Consider the following 19,908-nt stretch of genomic DNA (forward strand, 5'->3'; position numbering starts at 1 on the left):
GCAGGGGGTGGTGTTCCCAAGTATCTTCAGCCCTTGTCCTTCTGGATGGAAATGGTCATGATTTGGAAGGTGCTGTCTGAGGATCTTTGGTGAATTCCTGCAGTGCAAGTTGTAGCTGGTACACATACGAGTCATTCAGAGTCGAGAGTGCGTTGCTGGCAAATCACAGCAGGTCAGGCAGCATCCGAGGAGCAGGAGAATCAACGTTTCAGGCATAAGCCCTTCCTGATGAACGGCTTGTGCCTGAAACATCGACTCTCCTGCTCCTCGGTGCTTTTCCAGCACCACACTCTCGACTCTAACAATCCTCAACCTCGGTTTGCAAACGTTTCTCATTCTTCTCGATTCCCTTACACATCTGTCCAAGCAGCTGGTGCTCTGCATCAGTGGTGGAGGGAATTAATGTTAATTGTGAGGCCAGTCAGGTTTCTGGAGATGAACTTCTGAAATATTCCTCAATCTGAGTAGGTGGAGAGTTTCTCATCACACTCGCATCTTGTAGATGGTGGATAGGCTTTGGGGAATCATATCTGGGACCTAGGAAGATGGTTGTGGTTGTTGGAGGGTCAGTCATCTCAGTTCCAGGACATCTCTGCAGGAGTTCCTCAGGAGAGTGTTCTAGGCCCAACCATCTTCAGCTGCTTCATCAATGACCTTCTCTCGATCTTAAGTGGGGATGGTCACTGATGATTCCACAATGTTCAGCCCCATTCGTGACTCCTCAGATACTGAAGCTGTCCGTGTTCAAATGCAACAAGCTGTGGACACCATCCAGGCCTGGGCTAACAAGTGGCAGGTAAGCCAGCTGTGAGAAACTAAACTCACACACTTCAGTCCGAGACAAAATCTGAATCAGTAGTGTCTTTTATTTTACTCTTGCAAGAGGGTGTAATGTCCACTGTCTGTCTATAAGGCTAGGGACTCACACACTGAATTCAATTAATACTCGATGTTTATATAATTTGGTTTCTATGTTTTTTTTATTTCATTGCTCCTCCCCTGTTTACATCCTCCACTTCCCTAAGACCGGTACCCATTACTCCTGTTTACCTCTTGCCTTATCCAGCCTTGTCTGTGACAAAATACTTATTTCTGGCCTCACAAGGCCCTTTGACCTCATCCCGCTGTGGGTCATTGTTAGGCATATCCTTTCCTTACCATTACCTACTCCCTCCATCTGTGCCTCCCCTCTCAGCATCTTATTGTTTTAATTGGGGTTTGTTCCTGTGTTTCTGTAAAAGTGGGAAACAGATGTTTATACCTACTGTTTGTACAGGCGTATCTAGCTTAACTGCCTCCCCTCACAGCATCTTATCTAGTCGCCTGTAATATCTACCATTGTTTTGCAGTCCCCTTTCTTTCTTGCATACAATTTTAGTGAATACAAAAAACAATTATGTATTTCCTCCACATAGTTTCCATTCTTGTTGACTCAGCTCTTGGCTGAAACAATTACACACTGGTGTGAGTTCATTTACTTTATATAAGCAATTATAATTGCAGAAATAACACTACTTTACCCATATCCCACACAGCTAAAGCTGGAATAAGGAGGGCTGACGATAAGCAGGAATCACCAATGATGCAGTTGCACTAAAACAAATAGTTGAATGTTCTTCAATCATATTAATAGTAAAAAGGTTAGTGAGGGATAGAGGGGCCATAACAGGGTAAGCTGCTCACTGAAGTAAAGGAATGAGTACTTTGCCTCTGTCTTTAACAAAACAGAAGATGGTGACAATGGCCTGGTTAAAAATGTGACAAGGCTAACAGCACTCTAGGCCCAGATGGGATGCATCCTGGTTTACTGAGAGAGTCAAGGGGACAAATTGCAGAGCTGGGATACCAGCCTCTGTGGAGTTATTTCAGGTAGTGGAGTGGATGTACATTTGGACTTTCAGAAAGCATTATATATGGTGCCACATGACAGAAAGGTTTGGGATTGATGGGACCTTGGCAGCATGGATTCGAAGTTAGTTAAAAGACAAATGGAGGGTAGGTATAGATGGGCATTTCTCAGATTGGAGATGATTGAAAGTGGGGTTCCACAGAAACTGGTGCTGGGACCCTTGTTCTGCAGTGGAGGCAGAATCAATCCACAGATCCCAGAAAAAAATAGAACATAGAACAATACAGCACAGAACAGGCCCTTCGGCCCTCGATGTTGCACCGACCTGTGAACTATTCTCAGCTCGTCCCCCTACACGATCCCATGACCATCCATGTGCTTATCTAAGGAATGTTTAAATCTCCCTAATGTGGCTGAGTTGACTACATTAGCAGGTAGGGCATTCCACGCCCTTACCACTCTGAGTAAAGAACCTGCCTCTGCCATCTGTCTTAAATCTATCACCCTTCAATTTGTAGTTCAGCCCCCTCGTACACACTGACATCACCATCCGAGGGAAAAGTCTTTCACTGTCTACCCTACCTAATCCTCTGATCATCTTGTATGTCCCTATCAAATCCCCTCTTAGCTTTCTTCTTTCCAATGAGAACAGACCCAAGTCCCTCAGCTTTTCCTCATAAGACCTTCCCTCCAGACCAGGCAACATCCTGGTAAATCTCCTCTGCATCTTTTCCAATGCTCCCACATCCTTCCCGAAATATGGGGACCAGAATTGTACACAATATTCCAAGTGTGGCCGCACCAGTGTTTTGTATAGTTGCAGCATGATATTGCGGCTCCGGAACTCAATCCCTCTACCAATGAAACCTAACACACCGTATGCCTTCTTAACAAAACTATCCATCTGGGTGGCAACTTTCAGGGATCTATGTACATGGAGTCCAAGATCCCTCTACACATCCACACTACCAAGAATCTTTCCATTAACCCAGTATTCTGCCTTCCTGTTATTCTTCCCAAAGCGAATCACTCCACATTTATCTGCATTGAACTCCATTTGCCACCTCTCAGCCCAATTCTTCAGTTTATCCGAGTCTCCCTGCAACCTGTAACATTCTCCCACACTGTCCACTACTCCATCGACTTTAGTGTCATCTGCAAACTTACTAACCCACCCACCTATGCCTGTGTCCAAGTCATTTATAAAAATGACAAACAGCAGTGGTCCCAAAACAGATCCTTGTGGCACACCATTAGTAACTGGACTCCAGGCTGAATATTTTCCATCAACCACCACTCGCTGCCTTCTTACAGAAAGGCAGTTCCTAATCCAAACTGCTAAATCACCTTCAATCTTATACATCTGCATTTTCTCCAACAGCCTACCATGTGGAACCTTATCAAAGGCTTTACTGAAGTCCATGTACACCACATCAACTTCCCTACCCTCATCTACATGATCAGTCACCTTCTCAAAAAGGTCAATGAGGTTTGTGAGACATGACCTGCCCTTGACGAAACCATGTTGACTATCTGAAATCAAATTGTTGCTTGAGTGATACCAGGAATGTGGGATTTGAAATACAAGGAATAAGACCATAAGACCATAAGACATAGGAGTGGAAGTAAGGCCATTCGGCCCATCGAGTCCACTCCGCCATTCAATCATGGCTGATGGGCATTTCAACTCCACTTACCCGCATTCTCCCCGTAGCCCTTAATTCCTTGTGACATCAAGAATTCATCAATCTCGGCCTTGAAGACATTTAGCGTCCCGGCCTCCACTGCACTCTGCGGCAATGAATTCCACAGGCCCACCACTCTCTGGCTGAAGAAATGTCTCCGAATTTCTGTTCTGAATTGACCCCCTCTAATTCTAAGGCTGTGTCCACGGGTCCTAGTCTCCTCGCCTAACGGAAACAATTTCCTAGCGTCCACCTTTTTCAAGCCATGTATTATCTTGTAAGTTTCTATTAAATCTCCCCTTAATCTTCTAAACTCCAATGAATACAATCCCAGGATTCTCAGCCGTTCCTCGTATGTTAGACCTGCCATTTCAGGGATCATCCATGTGAATCTCCGCTGGACACGTTCCAGTGCCAGTATGTCCTTCCTGAGGTGTGGGAACCAAAACTGGACACAGTACTCCAAATGGGGCCTAACTAGAGCTTTATAAAGTCTCAGTAGCACATCTCTGCTTTTATATTCCAACCCTCTTGAGATAAATGACAACATTGCATTCGCTTTCTTAATCACGGACTCAACCTGCATGTTTACCTTTAGAGAATCCTCGACTAGCACTCCCAGATCCCTTTGTACTTTGGCTTTACTAATTTTCTCACCATTTAGAAAGCAGTCTATGCTTTTATTCTTTTTTGCCAAAGTGCAAGACCTCGCATTTGCTCACGTTGAATTCCATCAGCCATTTCCTGGACCACTCTCCCAACCTGTCTAGATCCTTCTGTAGCCTCCCCACTTCCTCAGTACTACCTGCCTGTCCACCTAACTTCGTATCATCGGTAAACATCGCTAGAATGCCCCTAGTCCCTTCATCCAGATCATTAATATATAATGCGAATAGCTGTGGCCCCAACACTGAGCCCTGCGGGACACCGCTCGTCACCGGCTGCCATTCCGAAAAAGAACCTTTTATCCCAACTCTCTGCCTTCTGTTAGACAGCCAATCCTCAATCCATACCAGTAGCTCACCTCGAACACCATGGGCCCTCACCTTGCTCAGCAGCCTCCTGTGTGGCACATTATCAAAGGCCTTTTGAAAGTCTAGATAGACCACATCCACTGGGTTTCCCTGGTCTAACCTACTTGTCACCTCTTCAAAGAATTCCAACAGGTTTGTCAGACATGGCCTCCCCTTACTAAATCCATGTTGACTTGTTCTAATCAGACTCTGCTCTTCCAAGAATTTAGAAACCTGATCCTTAATGATGGATTCTAGAATTTTACCAACAACCGAGGTTAGGCTAATTGGCCTATAATTTTCCATCTTTTGTCTTGATCCTTTCTTGAACAAGGGGGTTACAACAGCGATCTTCCAATCACCCGGGACTTTCCCTGACTCCAGTGACTTTTGAAAGATCTCAACCAATGCCTCCGCTATTTCCTCAGCCACCTCTCTCAGAACTCTAGGGTGTATCCCATCGGGGCCAGGAGATTTATCAATTTTAAGACCTTTTAGCTTTTCTAGCACTTTCTCTTTTGTAATGGCAACCATACTCAACTCAGCCCCCTGACTCCCTTTAATTGTTGGGATATTACATGAATAATGAGATAGGGTTGGGCTTCTTCTCCTTAGAGCAGAGAGGATTAAGAGGTGACCTCATTGAGGTATTCAAAATTATGAACAATTTCAAATATCACACAACACTATGTTTTAGTCCAACTTATTTGGAAGTACTAGCTTTCAGAGTGCTGCTCCTTCATCAAGCTCCTTCATCTGAAAGGTAGTGCTGTACTTCCGAATAAATCTGCATTTCCTGATGATAGGCTTTTGCCCGAAACGCCGACTCTCCTGCTCCTCAGATGCTGCCTGACCTGCACCACACTCTCGACTCTAATCTCCAGCATCTTCAGTCCTCACTTTCTCCTATATCCTGGCATTGTGTGATGTTTAACTTTGTCCACTCCAGTCCAACACTGGCTCCTCCACATCACAAACAATTTCAACAGAGTAAAAAGGATATTCTCTTTGCACTAGTTGGTATGTCAGTAATGAGGGTTCACAATTTCAATTTGTCAGCAAGAGAGGTAGGAGTGAGATGAGGAGAAACCTCTTCATTCAGAGAGTTGTTGGGATTTGGAACGTGCTGCCTGGGAGAGGCAGATTCCACAGGAGGGTTCAAAAGAGAGCTGGGTATCCAGAGTCATAGAGAGGTACAACACAGAAACAGACCCTTCAGTCCAACCCATCCAGGCCGATCAGATATCCCAACCCAATCTAGTCCCACCTGCCAGCACCTGGCCCATATCCCTCCAAACCCTTCCTATTCATATACCCATCCAAATACCTCTTAAATGCTCCACCCTCTGGCAGCTCATTCCATACACGTACCACCCTCTGCGTGAAAATGTTGCCCCTTAGATCCCTGAGGAGAAAGTGAGGTCTGCAGATGCTGGAGATCAGAGCTGAAAATGTGTTGCTGGAAAAGCACAGCAGGTCAGGCAGCATCCAAAGAGCAGGGCTTATGCCCGAAACGTCGATTCTCCTGCTCCTTGGATGCTGCCTGACCTGCTGCGCTTTTCCAGCAACACATTTTTCACCTTACATCCCTTTCAAATCTTTCCCCTCTCACCCTAAACCTAAACCCGCTAGTTCCCGACCCTAGGGAAAAGACATTGTCTGTTTATCCTATCCATGCCCCTCATAATTTTGTAAACCTCTGTAAGGTCACCCCTCAGCCTCTGACGCTCCAGGGAAAACAGCCCCAGCCTGTTCAGCCTCTCCCCATAGCTCAGATCCTCCAACCCTGGCAACGTCCTTGTAAATCTTTTTCTGAACCTTTTCATGTTTCACAACATCTTTCCGATAGGAAGGAGACCAGAATTGCACACAATATTCCAACAGTGGCCTAACCAAAGTCCTATACAGCCACAATATGACCTCCCAACTCCTGTACTCAATACTCTGACCAATAAAGGAAAGCATACCAAACGCCGCCTTCACTATCCTATCCACCTGTGACTCCACTTTCAAGGAGCTGTGAACCTGCACTCCAAGGTCTCTTTGTTCAGCAACACTCCCTAGGAGCTTATCATTAAGCATACAAGTCCTGCTAAGATTTGCTTTCCCAAAATGCAGCACCTCGCATTTATCTGAATTAAACTCCATCTACCACTTCTCAGCCCATAGGCACATCTGGTCCAGATCCTGGTGTAATCTGAGGTAACCCTCTTCGCTGTCCACTACACCTCCAATTTTGGTGTCATCTGCAAACTTACTAACTGTACCTCTTATGCTCGCATCCAAATCATTTATGTAAATGACAAAAAGTAGAGGGCCCAGCACCGATCCTTGTGGCACTCCACTGGTCACAGGCCTCCAGTCTGAAAAACAGCCCTTCACCACCACCCTCTGTCTTCTACCTTTGAGCCAGTTCTGTATCCAAATGGCTCGTTCTCCCTGTATTCCATGAGTTCTAACCTTGCTAACCAGTCTCCCATGGGGAACCTTGTCGAACGCCTTACTGAAGTCCATATAGATCACATCTACTGCTCTGCCCTCATCAATCTTCTTTGTTACTTCTTCAAAAAACTCAGTCAAGTTTGTGAGACATGATTTCCCACACACAAAGCCATGTTGACTATCCCTAATCAGTCCTTGCCTTTCCAAATACATCCTGTCCCTCAGGATTCCCTCCAACAACTTGCCCACCACTGAGGTCAGGCTCACTGGTCTATAGTTCCCTGGCTTGTCTTTACCACCATTCTCAAACAGACGCACCACATTAGCCAACCTCCAGTCTTCCGGCACCTCACCTGTGACTATCAATGATACAGTGAGAATTTTGTACCAGTATTTACTGTGGAAAAGGATGTGGAAGATATAGACTGTAGGGAAATAGATGGTGACATCTTGCAAAATGTCCAGATTACAGAGGAGGAAGTGCTGGATGTCTTGAAATGGTTAAAGGTGGATAAATCCCCAGGACCTGATCAGGTGTACCCAAGAACTCTGTGGGAAGCTAGAGAAGTGATTGCTGGGCCTCTTGCTGAGATAGGATATTGAAGAAGGTGTTTGGTATGCTTTCCTTTATTGGTCAGAGTATTGAGTACAGGAGTTGGGAGGTCATGTTGCGGCTGTACAGGACTTTGGTCAGGCCACTGTTGGAATATTGTCTGCAATTCTGGTCTCCTTCCTATCAGAAAGATGTTGTGAAACTTGAAAGGGTTCAGAAAAGATTTACAAGGATGTTGCCAGGGTTGGAGGATCTGAGCTACAGGGAGAGGCTGAACAGGCTGGGGCTGTATTCCCTGGAGCGTCAGAGGCTGAGGAGTGACCTTGTAGAGGTTTACAAAATTATAAGAAGCATGGATAGGATAAATAGACAAAGTCTTTTCCCTGGGGTCGGGGAGTCCAGAACTAGAGGACATAGGTTTAGGGTGAGAGGGGAAAGATATACAAGAGACCTAAGGGGCAACTTTTTCACGCAGAGAGTGGTACGTGTATGGAATGAGCTGCCAGAGGAAGTGGTGGAGGCTGGTACAATTGTAACATTTAAGAGGCATTTGGATGGATATATGAATAGGAAGGGTTTGGAGGGATATGGGCCGGGTGCTGGCAGGTGGGACTAGATTGGGTTGGGATATCTGGATGGAGTGGACCGAAAGGTCGGTTTTCATGCTGTACATCTCTATGACTCTGTATCTCAGCAAGAGGCCCAGCAATCACTTCCCTATCTTCCCACAGAGCTCCAGGGTACACCTGATCAGGTCCTGGGGATTTATCCACCTTTATGCATTTCAAGACATCCAGCACTCCCTCCTCTGTAATCTGGACATTTTGCAAGACATCACCATCTATTTCCCAGCATTCTATATCTTCCATGTCCTTTTCCACAGTAAATACTGATGCAAAATACTCGTTTAGTATCTCCCCCATTTTCTATGGCTCCACACAAAGGCCGCCTTGCTGATCTTTGAGGGGCCCTATTCTCTCCCTAGTTACCCCTTTGTCCTTCATGTATTTGTGAAACCATTTGGATTCTCCTTAATTCTATTTGCCAAAGCTATCCCATGTCCCCGTTTTGCCCTTCTGATTACCCTCTTAAATATACTCCTACTGTCTTTATACTCTTCTAAGGATTCACTCGATCTATCCTGTCTGTACCTGACATATGCTTCCTTCTTTTTCTTAACCAAACCCTCAATTTCTTTAGTCATCCAGCATTCCCTACACCTACCAGCCTTCCCTTTCACCCTGACAGGAATATACTTTCTCTGGATTCTCATTATCTCATTTCTGAAGGCTTCCCATTTTCCAGCCGTCCCTTTACCTGCGAACATCTGCCCCCAATCAGCTTCTGAAAGTTCTTGCCTAATACCATCAAAATTGACCTTTCTCCAATTTAGAACTTCAACTTTTAGATCTGGTCTATCCTATTCGATCACTATTTCAAATCTAATAGAATTATGGTCACTGTCCCCAAAGTGCTCCCCCACTGACACCTCAGTCACCTGCCCTGCCTTATTTCCCAAGAGTAGGTCAAGTTTTGCACCTTCTCTCGTAGGTACATCCACATACTGAATCAGAAAATTGTCTTGTATGCACTTAAGAAATTCCTCTCCATCTAAACCCTTAACACTATGGCAGTCCCAGTTGATGTTTGGAAAGTTAAAATCCCCTACCATAACCACCCTATTATTCTTACAGATACCTGAGATCTCCTTACAAGTTTGTTACTCAATTTCCCTCTGACTATTAGGGGGTCTATAATACAATCCCAATAAGGTGATCATCCCTTTCTTATTTCTCAGTTCAACCCAAATAACTTCCCTGGATGCATTCCCAGGAATATCCTCCCTCAGCACAGCTGTAATGCTATCCCTTATCAAAAACGCCACTCCCCCTCCTCTCTTGCCTCCCTTTCTATCCTTCCTGTAGCACTTGTATCCTGGAACATTTAAGCTGCCAGTCCTGTCCATCCCTGAGCCATGTTTCTGTAATTGCTATGATATCCCAGTCCCATGTTCCTAACCATGCCCTCAGTTCATCTGCCTTCCCTGTTAGGCCCCTTGCATTGAAATAAATGCAGTTTAATTTACTAGTCCTACCTTGTCCTTGCCTGCCCTGACTGTTTGACTCACTCCTGTTCTCAGCTGTACCCATCTCAGATCTATCTCTTTCCTCACTATCTCCCTGGGTCCCACCTCCCCCACCTTACTAGTTTAAATCCTCCCAAGCAGTTCTAGCAAATTTCCCTGCCAGTATATTAGTCCCCTTCCAATTTAGGTGCAATCTGATCTTCTTGTACAGGTCACTTCTACCCCAAAAGAGATTCTAATGATCCAAAAATGTGAATCCTTCTCCCATACACCAGCTGCTCAGCCATGCATTCATCTGCTCTATCCTCCTATTCCTGCCCTCACTAGCTCGTAGCACCGGGAGTAATCCAGATATTACTACTCTCGAGGACCTCCTTTTTAAATTCCTGCCTAACTCTCTGTAATCTCCCTTCAGAATCTCATCCTTTTCCCTTCCTATGTTGTTGGTTCCAATGTGTACAATGACCTCCTGCTGGTCCCTCTCCCCCGTGAGAACATTCTGCAGCCTCTCTGAGATAGCCTCTGGCACCAGGGAAACAACACACCGTACTGATTTTTTGCTGCTGGCTGTGTCTCTCTGTGTCTCTAACTAGAAAGTCTCCTGACATAATTGATCTCTTGGGACCCAATATACCCTTCATTGCATTAGAGCCAGTCTCTATACCAGAAACTTGGCTGTTCGTGCTACATTCCCCTGAGAATCCATCACCCCCTACATTTTCCAAAACAGCATACTTGTTTGAAATGGGGATAGCTGAAAATGTGTTGCTGGAAAAGCGCAGCAGGTCAGGCAACATCCAAAGAGCAGGAGAATCGACGTTTCGGGCGTGAGCCCTTCTTCAGGAATGAAATGGGGATAGCCACAGAAGACTCCTGTCCTACCCTTTCTCGGAGTTAACCCATCTACCTGACTATATCTGCGGCTTTTCCCCCTTCCTATAACTTCCATCCATCATACCCCCTTGCTCTTGTAAATACTCCATTGCCTCTGTCACTCCAACCGATCCATTCAATCTAACAGGATTCGTACCCAATGACATTTATTGCAGCTATAATCCTCAGTAACATGTAAACTGTCTCGAAACTCCCACATCTGACAAGAAGAGCATTTCCTTCTACTAAAGGCCATTTTGGTCCTTCCAATCTACAGACCCAGACTGTCATATTGCTCTACAAAACACTGCTCCAGGCTAACGTAATACTTAGGGCTTCTATTTTTAAAGGTTAAATCAACAGGCAGATCACATTAAAACATATAATTAAGAAAGAACCCACTGTCCTCACTACTGTAGATTGACGGCAAGGGTATACTTACAACTATTCACTTATCTGTTTCTGTGCTGTGACCTCTCCCACACAGGTTCCTCCAAGATCAGTTGTGAATTTCGCTGTTTGTTAAGTTTGCCTGGATTCACTCAAATTGGGTTATTTCAGCGACACATGAATTCAAACAGCAAAGGCAGTAACTGCGCAGGTTCACTGCTGTGTCAGTTAGCAGTGTGGGTATCTTTCTCTCTCTCCTGCACAGACCATGTGCTGCCTTTGTCTGTTCCTCTCCCTTTTAAATGTGCCTGTTTTGACATTTTTGTTCTCCAAAGTTCCAAAACAACGCAACAGCATATAAAACAGCAATTGCTGCTCCCGGAATTCGGGGAAACCACCTCCAACACCTAAAATACCTCAAAAAAAGGAGCAGCTGTTACAGCTACAAATTCTTCCCATCCTCCATCTTGGATTACCCAGAATCCCTTGGATTACATTAGAATGGGATGAAGTTGGAGGGCTATAGAGATGAGGATGGAGAGTGGGATTGTCTGGGTCACTCTTTCAGGAGCAGGAACAGACAGGGTGGGTGGAATGGCCTCCTAAATGTAAACTCCCATGGTTCAATGACACCAGGTTATGCAGATGCCAGGCAATTAGCATCTGACCAAGGGAGAGAATCCAACCATCGCCCCCTTGACATTCAATCACAAATCCTTCTCCTTTTCTAGCACCAGGGAAAGCCTCGATTGGCCAGAAAGTGTTTTATTTTTAAAGTGAATCTTTGAAGAGAGGAAATAATGTTTTTTTTTTCATTTGACTTGAAGAATCTATGGTGTTTCAGAACGTATTGGGTTATTTCAGAATATAAACATTTACATTTTCTCATTAGAAATTGTCTGTGTTGGCTAGATTGGGACCGTTATTGAATAGGGTTTATTTACAGTAAATCTATACGTTAGTGGTTATTAAAGAAATTGTATTGATTTATTGTTTCACTCTAAGCCTCGTATCAAGAGAGCTCTTGGGTAAATTTTTTTTGTTTTATGTTACAATTGATAGGGTAGTGGAACTGGAACAATGGTGCACTCTCTCAGTTAGTAACAGAGGGATGAGAATCTTCAATGATAAAGGTAGGTTGGAAAGGCTTAATGGAGGTTTCAAAATGAGAACTAGATGGTTAACTGAAAAGACAAAATTCAGGGAGAAGGCAGGAGACTAGCACTGAGTGAATTTTTCATTTACAGAGCCAGTACAGGTCAGATGGGTTGATAGGTCTTCTTCTGTCTCATAACCAGTCTGTGATCCTCTAATTCTGCTCCCACTGATGCAGAGGGAATGCAGGTTAGGTTCACCAAACACATTCCTGGGATAGTGGAACTTTAAAGTCTGGTTGAAGATTTGTAGCTCGGGTGTCTGTTGTTGTGGTTCTGTTCGCCGAGCTGGAAGTTTTTGCTGCAAACGTTTCATTCCCTGGCTAGGGAACATCATCAGTGCTATTGGAGCAGCGCTTCACAGGAGGCTCCAATAGCACTGATGATGTTCCCTAGCCAGGGAACAAAACGTTTGCAGCAAAAACTTCCAGCTCGGTGAACAGAACCACAACAATAGTGGAACTTTCCTTTCAGAGAGGGATTGAGGAGACGTCCCCCACTTCTCAGGGGGTTAGACAAATGAAGGAAAATCTCTTGGGAACATCCGAAATTCTTTGAGTTTCCGTGGATGGATGCAGAAAGAACACTTCCCGTGAGTGTGATGTTTAGATCCAGGGACACAATCTCAGAATAAGAGGCAGGTCCTTTCAGAATGTGGGGTTTCTTTATTCAGAGGACGGTGGAATTTTGGAATCCTCTAACCCACAGAGCAGCAGGACCTCAATCTTTTTATAATCAGTCACAGGATGTAGATGTTTCTGGCTAGGCCAGTATTTATTGCCCAGCCCTAGTTAACCAGAGGCTAGTTGAGAGTCGCCAATGTTGCTGTGGGTCTGGAGTCACGTGTAGGCCAGACCAGGTAAGGATGGCAGCTTCCTTCCCCAAAGGACATTAGTGACCCAGATGGAGTTTTTCCTGACAATCAACAATGGTTGTCATTAGACTCTTAATTCTAGATTTTAATTGAATTTAAATTCCACCAACTGCCATGGAACAGGGGTCCCTGGAACATTAGGCGAAAGTGAGGACTGCAGATGCTGGAGATTAGAGTTAAGAGCGTGGTGTTGGAAAAGCGCAGTAGTATCCAAGGAGCAGGAATAAGGCTGGGTGCCTCGGCAGGGTGGAGAGATAAGTGGGACGGGGGGGAGGTGGGGCTGGGGAGAAGGTAGCAGGGAGTGCAATAGGTGGATGGAGGTGGGGGTAAAGGTGATAGGTCAGAGGGGAGATGTGGAGCAGATAGGTGGGAAGGAAGATGGACAGATGGACAGGTCATGAGGACGGTGCTGAGCTGGAAGGTCGGAAGGCATGACCCGAGCAGCGGGTGGTACTTCCCACAGAGGGCTGAGGAGATATGGGTTGAAAGTGATATGGTTAATGTAATTTCTGCAGTTTCATGCATTCACACACACACACACACACACACACCTCACACATAACCCACACACATACACACACCTACACACACACTCACTCACACACATACACACACCTACACACACACACACATACACATACACTCACTCACACACACACACACACCTACACACACACCTACACACACACACACACTCTCACACTCTCACACACATACATACACACACACACACACTCACTCACACACTTACACACACCTACACACACACTCACTGTACTAAAACTGAGGTTTAATGAATAGAAGCTAAATTATGAAACTAATGATTGACTAGGCCATAATGAAGCATGAACTAGAAGTTACCTCTGTAAACCCAGGAACATGGTAACCTTGGGCAAGAAACCAAGGAATGCTTCGATTAGACACAGAGGGCAAAATACAATGAAAGCTCTTTTCATGACATACACAAAAATCAATAAATGTTATAACTAGTAGAACATGAAGATACCGAATAGCAGAAATTGTAAAATAATATAACATTTTAATTAAAGAAATTGGCAGAGAAAAGCGTGAAATGCTTTAACCAATGGAATTATCATTAATGATTTTTAATGTAAGAAAAATCCATAGCGTGAGATGTTTAAACCAATGAAATTATCACCAATGTATTTGAATGGAAAAATAATGTATAAGTATTAGTGCTGTAAAATCTCCCGTTGCGACTTCCGAAGTCCTTTTTGGAACTCGCCCAATCTTCGAAGATTGAATAAACATCTGTTGCTCCGTTTGTGTGTGTCTCGCAGTATTTCGATTTGCCACGGGAGAAGTGATAGCCGGTGGGGATAAGGGCTGATACCAGTCAACTTGGAGTTCGCCTTTTTGAACTTAACCTTGCGGACAGTCTCCCTTAATACAAGGGTTAAAGGACAGTCCGCGGTTGGCAGAGTTCGGAGGCAGGACCCGGTTGTTCTGAATCAGATCCCTAGAGTTAGAATAGTTAGCCAAGTGTCAGGAACTATTCTCCGGAGACTCAGAAAGCCTAGACAGAATTCACTTATAACAAATTTGGGGGCTCGTGTCCGGGATCCTAAACAGAACTCCCATGGGAGGCTCTGAATGATTCTGGGACACTGTGACACACACAGATGTTTGAGCAAACGATGTGAATAGGTGGCGCTCGCAATAAAGTAAAAAGGTTGAAGCTTCGAAAAAGTAAAAAGGTGATTTTTTACTTTGAGTCGGACAACTCCGTGCACAGGATCAAGGTAAGAACCTTCTCTGGTATTTTGGGGCTTTCACAGTAGGGAAGGGTACACTGCCTTGTCGACTCGGTGGTTGTGACAGGTAACCGGGGTTAATTGAGTAACCAGAGTGTAGGTTAGCCTGAAGACCAACCATGGGTGGCCGAGGTTCCAGGTCTAAAAAGGAACGGGAAAACGAAACCCCACAGATTCCCCTTAATAGTCCGCTGGGACGAAAATTGGGGAATTGGAGTCCCTACGAAAGTCGGGGCTTAAAGAAAAAGGAAATGATAAAATACTGTTGTTTTGTTTGGGTAAAAGAACCCATCCGTCCGCCATCAGTGATCTGGCCAAAATTTGGATCGGACGAGGATTGGGTTTGTCAAATTTTAAATGATTATGTAAAGAATAAACAGTATCCAGGTTTAAAGGAGAGCGAGTATGCTGCATGTTGGGTAGGGAACCTGACAGCAACTGCTCCAACCCCAGTACCCTTATATCCTTTAACCCCACTGAATGAGAGTAAGTGGGAAGTGTTAGAGAACTTACCCCCGCCTGTGGCACCCCCACCATATGCTCTTCAGGAGGAACAACGGCAGCGGCCGTTGGAGAATCGGGAGCGGGATCCAGGGGATCTGGCGAAGGGGACGTGGAAGCCACAGCAGCAGGGGCTGAGGGGGTAAGGAGATCTGCACGACTAAAGGAGAGAGAGATGAGGGGAAAAGGTGATAAAGAAGTAGTGAGACTGTGTCCCCTACGGGAGGTCCCATTTGGGGAACGGACCACAGGATTTGTTGTAGCCCCATTAAACTCAAATTATATAAGACAACTGAAGTTTATTTTTTACCAGCAGCTTGCAGTAAGACCGACAGAGAGAGAGAGAGTGCGAGAACTGCTCGCAAAACATTTAACCCTCTGTGATTCGGTTTGAATGCACATTGGTTTGTTGGTGATTGAATGAGGAAGTTTTATTCACTGGAGCTTGAGTTCCAGGATTGTTTTAAATGTGATCTTTATGTAAACTTAACATGATTTATTTTCAATATGTGAAGGACAGTTGTAGTTTCAGTTCAACAGTAGACTGTCGGGGAAAAAAAGACGATAACTTCCATGGTTATTATCTGAGACCTTGGATTCGGCCATTAGAACTTTTTTTTAAACTTGAATTGACAAATTATTGTAAGACAGCTCTGATTATTTTACGACCTAAAGTATTGTAATTGAGAAATAATTGGTCAGGAGTACATAAGAAAACTAATTTTGGATCTAAATTAGGGTACTAAATCTGGGTGAATACAGTGAATTTTAAAATTGGGAACTGTATGCATTTTACATTTTAAATATTAAATACTGAATAAATGGACGTAAATATATAAATATGTTTACAAGTTAGGAACAGGCTTTAAAGTTAGTCAAGCATGAATTAATAAATTGGTGTTTGAGGATATGAGAAGCTAGGAACATTGCAATATTTCTTAAAAAAAGGAAGAACGTATTGACTAAAGTGCCGACAGGGGACAAGGAGATTGGGTTTGTGTGTGACCCCCTCACCAGTGGGGAGGTCGGAACATTTAAAAGGAAATGACGGTCCTGGATGAGAATCCGATAGGATTGTCAGAACAAATTAATTTTTGAGGCCCAGTCTGTATATGTGGGCTGAGTTAATGTCTATTTTTGAATATACTATTTACTGGGGGAGAAAGGAGACTTATATGGGGATACTGGATAGGGAAAGTGTTAATTGAGATTAAAAAAAAACTAGTAGCAGCGCCGGTATTGAGCTTGCCGGACAATTTGGCATGAGAGGGGGATGGTTAGGGGTGAAGACAAATATCCCCTTCAGAACCCTAACTGGGACCACCACAATATAGAAGGGTGGAATAATATGTTAGACATGCAAAATTTGATAATCCAAGGGATACAAACTTGCATCCCCAAACAACAAAATTTAGCCAAGGTTTTCGACCTGAGGCAGGGAAAGGACGAGTCTCCCTGTGCATTCTTACACAGATTAAGGGAGTCGGTTAGGAAATGTTCGAGTATAGACCCAGATGGGGAAATAGGATGACGGATGGTAAAGGTTCACTTCGTGACAAAGGCATGGCCTGATATCCAGAAGAAGTTACAGAAGATAGAGGACGGGAGCGGTAGAAATGAGTCGGAGTTGTTACAGGAGGTTCAGAAAGTATTTGTATAGAGAGACATAATGGTGGAGGAACGGAAGGCTAAGATAATGGTAGCAGTAGTAAGGGAGGACTGTATGAAAGACAAAAGGAGTCGGATAAATAAGGTGGTTATCTAAATCTGAATATTTATGTCTTTGTGGGCCGGCCCCCGATAGGAATTTTGTGTTGGTGAAGATTTATGTGTGTCTTTGTGTGTGTAAATTTGATTGTAAAAAAAAAGTCTCTGTGGATGTGAGAATTTGTGTTTGTGTATGGATTTTTTTTTAAAAAGGCTTCTCAGCTAACAAGCAGTTTAACACTTTGTGCTCTGGCTTGAATTAATCTGTTTGTTAATGGTTTTATGTGTGAAACTTGTTGTTTGTCATTTGATTCAGTGTGCTATTTTTGATTGTAATTTTATGAATGCTCAACGTTATTTTTTTTTCTCATGATATGATTTTATTAGAACTTAAGGAGGACCCTGATACTGGGAGAAAACAGCAGTATAGGTGGACTGTCTTAGCTGAAGGTTTTACCGAGTCACCAAACTTGTTTGGACAGATCCTAGAACAAGTTCTTGAGGGCTTGACTTTAAGACCAACTTTAAAGTTAATTCAGTATGTGGACGACCTCCTGTTGTCCGGTCCCACCCAAACTGACACACAGCAGGGAACCAATGATTTATTAAACTACCTTGCAGTGAAGGGATTGCGAGTTAGTCAGAACAAACTACAGTATGTGGAACGGGAAGTAAGATATTTAGAGCATTTGATCAGTCAAGGGCAGAAGAGAATAAGCCCTGAAAGAGTAAAAGGAATTGTAGAATTAGGACTACCCCGAATTAAGAGGGAACTCCGAAAGTTCCTGGGTTTGCTAGGTTATTGCAGACTCTGGATATATAATTATGCTACTCTTACAAAAAGACTATACCTGCAGCTAACAGAGGAGGCTCCGGACAGAGTTAAATGGGACCCAGAAGGAAAAATGCTGATTGAAACTTTAAAAAAAAATTAGTTACAGCACCGGTTTTGAGCTTGCCAGATTTTAATAAAGATTTTCGACTCTTTGTTAACGCCAAGCACAGGACGGCTTTTGGGGTCTTGACTCAGGAATGGGGTGGACATAGAAAACCTGTAGCTTTCCTCTCCAGAATCCTAGACCCCGTTTCACGGGGTTGGCCCGAATGTGTACAAGCAGTAGCAGCCACTGCTAAGCTAGTGGAAGAAAGCTAGAAACTGACGTTTGGAGCACCACTGACTGTGGTTACTCCTCACCAAGTCCGCACTGTTCTGAATCAAAAAGCGGGACGATGGCTCACAGACTCCCGAATCCTGAAATATGAGGCAGTGCTCTTAGATAGAGAGGACCTTAAGATAGAGGTGGGTGCATGTTCAAATCCGGCTGACTTCTTATGGAAAGGAGGACCATTCATGAGATTGAGTGCAAGGTAGTAATAAGTTAGAACAATTCCAAATTCACACGACATGAGGGGTGGTATCCACCTTCAGGAAAATGAGACAGGGGAGCAGGGGCTCCAGGGGCAAATGTACCCAGTTACACAGAGAGATAGGCTGCCAGTAAGGCAGGGGAGCAGTGGCTCCGGAACAGATGTACAAAGAAATAGGCTGCTGATAAGGCAGGGGGGAACAGAAACTCTGAGGGTAGATGCGAATTAATATGGGTAACTTGAGAGTGAGTTTCAGGACGTTGAGACAGTAAGTAGACTGTATTGCGCTGAGATTGTTCGTGGGGGCTATACGGTGCGTAGGGCCGCATTGAAAAACGGTAGGTAGGGAGCGGGAGCTCCGGGGGCGGATGCGCCCAGACACAGGGAAAACATTACATTTGACAACTGCGATGTGCCTGAAAGAATTAAAATGTTACTGACAACCGACCCTGAACAGTTCCATATGTAGAGCAGTGACCTCCGGGAAAAAGGGGGGGAAGATCTGCCACATGGGGACTGCCCAGCAGTACTGGAGACTGCGAGTGGAGATAGTTGGGGAAAAGAATTAGCACTTGAAGACCTGGTGGTCGAGGGGAGGTTGCTATGAGCTCCGATGCGCAGACACAGGAGACAGTGACAGGCAGACATAGACAGAGAGACCAACACCGTATGAGAGAGAGAGAGAGAGACTGGCTGTGTGTGAGGACCTACAGAGAGAGAACGGAAGCTATTACATTTTGTTGTGTTTCTGGCTGAAAGTCATCTGTTCGTTAGTGCATGAATGTTTGAGTGTTTATCACCTAGAGCTTGAGTCACGAGATATGTGTATCTGTAAATATGTTGAGACCCTGGGCTTCGCTGTTTCTCGTTTACTTCACCAGGGACTCCTGACTCAGACACCACCTCTGGATTTCGCTGTGCACACTATTGAACCCGGTGAAGGGGTTTTGATCAAACATTGACAACAGTTAACTCTCGAACTTGTGTGGGACGGCCCGTTCCTAGTACTCCTCACCACTGAACGGCGGAGAAAGGCTGGCAAATGGCCAGTAACCTCTCCAGTTAAGAAAGGAGTCTGGACAGCCGAATCAACACGTGACCCACTATAACTCAGACTGAACAGACTTTGATTAACTGACTATACTATGGCGACGTGAGTGCGGGGACTGTTTCTTCAGAATTGTATGTTAATCTTATTTTGTGCTTTGATATATTGTTTAAGTTCTTAGCACTAGTCAGAATTATGCTGCTATTCCTGTTACTTCTGAGTTTTGCTCATATATCTTTTTCAGATGTTGTGTTAATGATTTCTGTTTCGGAATTTCCACAAGTTATAAAGGTCAATGCTTGCAGCCTAAGTAGAATGCCCAGATGTAGAGTTTCAAAGGGAATATCTTTCCTCCAAGATATTTCTTCACACCCTACCGAACTGCAAAAGCCACCGCCTAGCATCACTATCCATAGAGCCCCCTTTAGCCCAGCCCTAAACTGTTTTGACAGGAAGTGTCATCCTATATATCTCACCATTAAAAATGCTTCCTCTGAAGACTCATTTCCCCAGAAAAATGGGTCCCAACTCCTTAGTAAAGATTTAAAGATAGAGATGACAGTGTATGGGAAGCGTTTTGTGGGCTGCTG

General features: G+C 44.4%; 1 long non-coding RNA gene across 1 annotated transcript; it reads left to right on the forward strand.

Moving 5' to 3' along the window:
• The first annotated feature begins 240 nt into the window (after positions 1-240).
• LOC132817513 (uncharacterized) lies at positions 241-19,427 on the forward strand. Its single transcript, XR_009644888.1, has 3 exons — positions 241-796; positions 11,954-12,024; positions 19,152-19,427. It is a non-coding gene; the product is annotated as an uncharacterized LOC132817513 (long non-coding RNA).
• The last annotated feature ends 481 nt before the right edge of the window (positions 19,428-19,908 follow it).

Source organism: Hemiscyllium ocellatum, chromosome 1 (assembly GCF_020745735.1).
Source record: "Hemiscyllium ocellatum isolate sHemOce1 chromosome 1, sHemOce1.pat.X.cur, whole genome shotgun sequence".
NCBI classification, from domain to species: domain Eukaryota; kingdom Metazoa; phylum Chordata; class Chondrichthyes; order Orectolobiformes; family Hemiscylliidae; genus Hemiscyllium; species Hemiscyllium ocellatum.